Source organism: Gavialis gangeticus, unplaced genomic scaffold (genome assembly GCF_001723915.1).
Source record: "Gavialis gangeticus isolate Ggan-Ray unplaced genomic scaffold, GavGan_comp1, whole genome shotgun sequence".
Classification (NCBI taxonomy): Eukaryota; Metazoa; Chordata; order Crocodylia; family Gavialidae; genus Gavialis; species Gavialis gangeticus.
The window spans coordinates 66,386,928-66,394,161 of record NW_017729025.1 but is presented as its reverse complement, the minus strand read 5'-3'; positions in this window follow the sequence as shown (position 1 = coordinate 66,394,161).

The following is a 7,234-nucleotide window of genomic DNA, read 5'->3' as shown; positions in this document are numbered from 1 at the left end:
ACAAGGCTCTGTCCTAGGGCCTATACTGTTGAACATCTACATCAATGATGTGGACACTGGTGTCAGAAGTGGACTGGCCAAGTTCGCCGATGACACCAAACTCTGGGGTAAACCATCCACACCTGAGGACAGGAGGGTGATCCAGGCAGATCTGGACAGACTCATGAAATGGGCAGAAGAGAACCTGATGGTGTTCAACACCGAAAAATTCAAGGTTCTCCACCACCTTGGGAAGAAAAACCTGCACCATGCTTATAGGCTCGATAGTGATACACTGGTTAGCACTGCAGATGAAATGGACTTGGGGGTCATGGTTGACCACAAGATGAACATGAGCCTTCAATGTGATGTTGCAGCTAGTAAAGCGAACAAAACACTGGCTTGCATCCATAGCTGCTTCTCAAGCAGATCCCAGGATGTGATTCTCCCACTGTACTCAGCCTTGGTGAGGCCACAGCTGGCGTACAGCATCCAGTTTTGGGCTCTGCAATTCAAAAAGGATGTGGAGAAGCTTGAGAGGGTGCAGAGGAGCGCCACGTGCATGATCAGAGGTCAGGAAAACAGACCTTATGATGAGAGGCTGAGAGCAATGGGACTCTTCAGCCTGGAAAAGCGCAGGCTCAGGGGTGATCTGGTGTCCACCTATAAATTTATCAGGGGTGCTCATCAGGATCTGGGGGAATGTCTGTTCACCAGAGCCCCCCAAGGGATGACAAGATCAAATGGTCACAAACTCCACTGTGACCAATTCAGGCTGGACATAAGAAAGAACTTCTTCACTGTCCGATCCCCCAAGGTTTGGAACAGACTGCCACCAGAGGTGGTTCAAACACCCACTTTGAACACGAAGCTTCAAGACACATTTGGATGCTTATCTTGCTGGGATCCTGTGATCCCTGCTGGCTTCCTGCCCCTGGGGCAGGGGGCTGGACTCGATGATCCTCTGGGGTCCCTTCCAGCCCAAATGTCTATGAAATCTATGAAATCTAACTGCTCATGTAGGTTCTTAACCTGAATACAGGACCTCCACCTAATGCAGTAGTTATACAGTCCCACTAGGGGAAACGCTTTGCTGGACTTGGTGGGGAATCCGCAGGTACAAGGCAACCTAGGGGATAGTGACCATCAATTGATTGAATTCACTATCCAGCAAATGGTTGGTAAATTAACTAACAAGGCTGAAGTACTAGACTTCAGAAAGGCTAACTTCAGTGTGCTCAGGAGATTAGTTAGTGAGGTGTTAAATCTCAAGAGCATTAACAAAATGGGGGTCCAGGAAGGGTGGTCATTCCCAAAGGGAGCGATCCTAAGGGCACAGAAGGAGACAACCCCATTGCACATAAAAGGGGGCAAGGGGCCAAGAAGCCCTCTTGACTGAACAGGGAAGTCCAGGAATGGTTAGGCTGCAGTTGGAGCACTGCGTCCAGTTTTGGGTGCTACACTTCAAGAGGGATGTGGAGAATCTTGAGAGGGCTCAGAGTGGGGCCACTCATATAGTGAGAGGCCTGCAGGCAAGGCCATATGAGGAGAGACTGAGGTACCTAGATCTCTTCAGCCTTCACAAGAGAAGGCTGAGAGGTGATCTTTTCTCTTCCTATAAATTCATCAGGGGAGGGCACCAGGGAATAGGAGATGCCCTAGGGCAGCCCCTGGAGTAACTAGGAACAATGGCCACAAATTGATTTATGTTGGACATTAAAAAGAACTTTTTCACAAAAAAGGTTTCATAGTTTCATAGTTTCTAGGGTCGGAAGGGACCTGAGTAGATCATCTAGTCCAACCCCTGCCATGGCAGGAAAGAGTCCTGGGGTCAAACAACCCCAACAAGGTAAACTGGAAGGATTATTTTTGTTCTATCCCTTTGTTTCCAGATGCTCACAACTTTTCCAGACATTTTCTTTTTGATCTGTTCCTTACTGAAAGGTTTACATACTGGGTCAAACCAATGGTACAAGTAACCCAGCAGCCTGTTTTTAATACTGACAGGAACAGATGCTTTAGTGCAGTGGAGCTCAACCTTTCAGCCCAACAGGCTGCATAACTGGTCTGGGGTCAGTCCATGGGCTGGATCTATGAGACTGACACCCAGATAAGGCTTTGCATTTTCATATCAGCCCTTGTGCTGCCTGTATCCTGCCCCGTGCCACCAGTACTGGAGCCCATGTCCCCCAGATCCTATCTTGCACTGCCCATATCCTGCTTTGCACTGCTTAGATGGGGCTCCATGCACCCAAATACTGCCTTACCCTGCCCAGATTGGGTCCCATCTCACACAGCCTGGATCCCTCCTTGTGCTGCCCTGCCCCGCATGCCTGGATCAGGCCCTGGGGTAGTTAATACTACAATTAATGTTGCCACTGTTTCCCCACTCAAATTTTTGGACCCATGGGGAGCCCAGCACATTGGGTGGCATGGTTCTATGGGCTTGATCTGGCTCGCATGCTGGAACATGAGTACTCCCTGCTTTAGAGGGCACATCTAGAGTGGTCTATCTCCTGCCATATCCTCCCTAGCAGCCATCATCATTGGTTTAGAGGTATATCCATGACTATTATGTTAAACAGCTATTAATGGATCTGTCACCCATGAATTCATCTAGTCCCATTTTGAACATGGCTATACCATCTGCCTCTACTTCCTGTGGCAATGAATTCCACAAGTTAACTATGTGCTATATAAAAAGTACTTTCTCTTGATAGATTTAAACCTGTCTCCTGCTCATTTCAGTGGCTGTGCCCTCATTCTAGTATTCTGAGGTTGCCAGAATCTGGAATGGGCTTCCAAGGAAGATGGTGCTCTCCCCTACCCTGGGGGTCTTAAAGAGAAGACTGGACAAGCACCTAGCTGGGGTCATCTGACCCCAGCACTATTTCCTGCCCAGGGCAGGGGGTTGAACTCGATGACCTACTGATATCCCTTCCGACCCTAACATCTATGAATTTATGAATCTCCCTGCACATAAATCTGATGGCAGGGAAGGGGCATGAGGGAAGGAAGGGGCATGGGATGGTAGATCAAGGCCCCCATGGTGAGGGAGGGAGTGGAGCAAAGTGTGGGGCTCGGGGTGCTGCCCAGCCAGGGAGGTGCATGGGACCTGGAACCAGGGTGGGGAGTGGGACAGAGCTACAGGTGGCTTGTCCAGGGGTCACAGAGGGGTGAGGGAGAGCCCCGAGCCAACAGTGGGAAGTCCACATCTGCCCTCACCCCTCTGGACTCTGATCTGACCACGGCAGGGAGGGGGACAGGGAGCATGGAGGAGAGGTGAGCATGTGCCACCCCACCCCCAGCCTAGCTGGGTTCACCCAGCTTCCCACAAGGGGCATGGAGGCCTGCCTTACCCTTGGCAGCAGCAGCACCAGCAGGGGAAAGGTCCCCATGCTCCACTGAAGTCCAGCTCCTATGACAGGGAGGGAGCCTCCAATTTTGCCCAGGGCCCCAATAAATCTGAATATGCCTCTGGTGCTAATGGAATGACTCTATACATTTCAGTGCCCTTTTGGATAAAGCCCATAATATGTAAAAATGGTGAGCAGGTGACCTCAGCTGAAAATCGATATTTGTGTATCTTGCAATGAGGCATGAGGCATAGATTCAAAATACCACAAAAGCTGAAACAGTCAGTGCTATCCAAATCTGGTACGGCCATGGACCGCACACAGTGCTGGCACGCAGCTCCCAGGCTGCACCCCACATAACCTGGGAGGGATCTGTCCCTGCCATGAGGGCTAGACCAAAGACCCCACGTTGCACAGTCTACACTGAATGCATGCAACCTCAGGCTGCACAGGCTGTACCAGCAGCCCGTGACCCCTCTATACCCCACTGCCTGCACTACGCAGGCATTGTGCAGCCCCCTACCCCCACCAGCCTCTGCTGCACGGGCTGCATAGGAGGCAGGGGTACAGGAAGTCCCCCGTCACACTGTAGTGGGAGAGGTGGCCTCCGGGGCCCACAGGCTGCATGTTAACCACTCACAGGCCACCAGTTGAACAGCCCTATTCCAAATGTTCAAAACTGAGAGAATGATAATACATTTTAAATAGTAAAAGCCATGGGGCCATGGATTCAATTTTGGGGGTTTTTTGTTTTGTTTTGTTTTTTTGCATAGGGAAAAAAATAAAGTAGCTTGTGAACAATCTGGACTATTCAAAGAGCAGTTCTAGTACGTATCCAGTTCAGAGCTTTAGCAATAATCAAATTCCTGTCAGGCATCCTTTTTCTAAAAGGCTGGGCAGCAGCACAATAGTTCTTGGTGCACAGTACAATTCAGTTTTCCATTCACACCACTGACAATGCCTTTTTACCATGTATTTAGTTTTAATGGACAAATGACCAACAAGCACTACTTTCTTTACTTCCAGCAATGAATCATTTTAGTCAAGCATGTCCTAACATTGACAGCTATGATCTGGTCATGTGTAGAACAAGGTAAAACATTCATGTTGCATTTGTAATTTGGGACCTGATCTTATGAAATGTTGAATAACTGCTGCCAGAGGATGGGGCTCTAAATATAGAAACAGCATGATATTTGTTAAAGGTGCTCACCAGCATACCCTGTTGTTACTCTCATCATTTTAGCCAATATGAAGAACATTTATTATTTTTAAAGATTACATATGTTGCAAATATCTTTAGAAGACATTATGAAAGTTTAGAAATATTGGCTCTGAAGCTAAAAAATTCAGTGTCACCAAAACACATTAAAGAATGCCAAAAGAATTTCTATTATTATTCTATTATTATATTATTTCTAATTCAGTTTTGATAAAAAAAATTAAGAATATATGAAGGCATCTGTTTTTCTGATTCATCTAAACTAGGAATATGGGCAATCAAGAGCTGCAATGGGTAATATGAGACTATTTCCCTTAAAGGCCCAAAAAGTATGTCAACATGGCAGGTACTGTGTAAGGTAGAGATCCCCCAACTAGCTCAGATATCAAAAGTAGTCTAGTCAGTGTTTCAATGCAGACTAATTTACCTTGCCAAGAAGCTAGTTTGGGTAACTCTGTGCTGCACTGTAGACTGCAGGTAGACTGAAAGGAATTGATTGGATATGAAGTCATTAATAGATTCAAATTTGTTCTGTAGATGCCCATGCTTACATAAAAAATAAGAACCTTGCCCAGGAGAGGGATTCATTGTCACTAGGTTTATGTGCCTAGGATTTCTGTACAGTCAGTGGGCTATATTAAAGGAGCAATTCAAGATTAGGTATCTAAGCAATGTATCCTGAGAATGGGGAAAGGTAGGTTCTTTCACAAGTTGATTCAGAAAACCCTGAATCCCAAGAGGTAGGTAACAGGAAATGCTAAACATTTATGTTTGCTATATGCAGCATTCTAGGCAGCTAAACTACCCATTCCCTCTACTGAGGATAAGCAGATTAAGAACATCGCAGTCATTGTAGTGATGCACCTTTCCCCAATTGTCTGGTGGTGATTAGAGCATCTTCCCAGAAAGGAGAATCAGAGTCTAAGCTCCCTTCACTGTAACTGAATTTGAACCTATATCTCCCACTTTCCAGGACCAGACGGGCACCTTCTACCCCTTGTCTTGAGGCTGGGCCCCTGTGCAGAGTGAGAGCCAGCAAAGGAAAATAGCTTCTGTAGCTTAGATATAGCACTCCACCCACACCCTGGAAGGGCAAATCATAGGTTCTGGTTCCTTTTTCTAGGGCTCTTTATACATTTTAAATTAGAAGTTTATTGGTTAAAAATCAGGTCCCCTTTGCAGTAGAGACTAGAACCCAGGCCCCCCCACCTCAATGGAATGTCACAAGCACTACAGTACAAAGGCACACCCTCATTTAATTGCTCTCTGAACTGTTTATGCACTTTGCATGAAATAATCACTGGGTAAAAAGCAGAAATAACCCTAACAGCAGGAAACCTAAGTGTCCCTCCTTCCAGGGGAATTCTGTAATACAAGGTCCTTCTAGCTTGCTCTTCTTCTGACTCTTACTCTTCTTGCTGTGTGATAACATAGCTTCAGCCAGGATATGCTTTATAGATAGAGCCTGGTTTAAATCATGGGCCCAGCTTGCCAGTATCATGGCACGATCATGGTGTGGACCGCCATTTTTGCAGCCAGATCATGGCGCATCCCCCCTATGATTGGGCCATGGTACTAGCAGGGTGTGGGGGGTGGACTCACCTAGCAGTGTGCCCAGTGTCTGGCAGACCCAAGCCCAGCTGAACTTGCCTGGCACTGCAGCAGCAGTGGCAGCTTGGCAGCACTCACAGCCAACAGAGTTGTGAGGCAGATGGTGGGGGAGGCTGGAGCACAGGTAGCATAGCTCACACATGGGGGGCCCCAACCTGGCTGAAATCACCTGGCATCATGGTGGCAGTGGCTCAGTGGTGCCTGCAGCCCAACCAAATTGCAATACTGGGCGAGCTCAACCAGGCTGGGGTCCCCTGTGAGCAAGCAAGGCAGTCCATGTTCCATCCCCCCCCTCTCCACCTTGTTCACACTCAGGGGCCCCAGCCCAGCTGAACTCAGCTGGCACCATGGCATCAGTGGCTCAGGGGGGCACCCACCACCAGCAGCCAGTGAAGGGTTGCAAGGCAGGCAGAGAGGCTGCAACGAAGGAGCATCACTCACACACAGGGTGCCACTACTCCTCAATCTCATTTGCCACTGCCCCTACCCCTTCCCTTATCCCTGACTCTGCTCCACATGCAGGAGCCTTGCTGGGGCATCATGGAGCACTTCCCTCCCACTGCTCACATGGCCCCAATCAGCAATGCACTGCTACAGCTGCTGCAGAAGGGGTCAGAGGCAAGGACTGGGCACTGCATGGTGGCACAAGTGCTGCCACAGGTCCATCTTTTTGCAAGGAAATGCCACATGATATTGCCGCTTGCTAGGGAGCTTAAATCCCAGCAAGCACGCATATAGTGCCATTTTCTTGCAAATCTCATTTTTCAAGAAAATCACTTAATTTTGTGATTTTAATGAAAAATGCAATGTCACCATTTAAACCAGACCTTATCTATAGACTTGTGATTAAGGTACCCTTCAGGGCAGTACAGGTGGATTTAAATCTCTTCAGGTCACGAAGGGGCTGGAATCCTCCCTCCTGGTTGACTACTCTAACCACTAACGTATTGGGCAAAACAACCACCATTTTTTAGCTGAATTCAGTACGGCAGTGCAAGTTAGATATGCTCTGAGCATGCCTAGTGGATTGTGACTCTGTGGGGACTTAAACAGAGTGTAGGTGCTT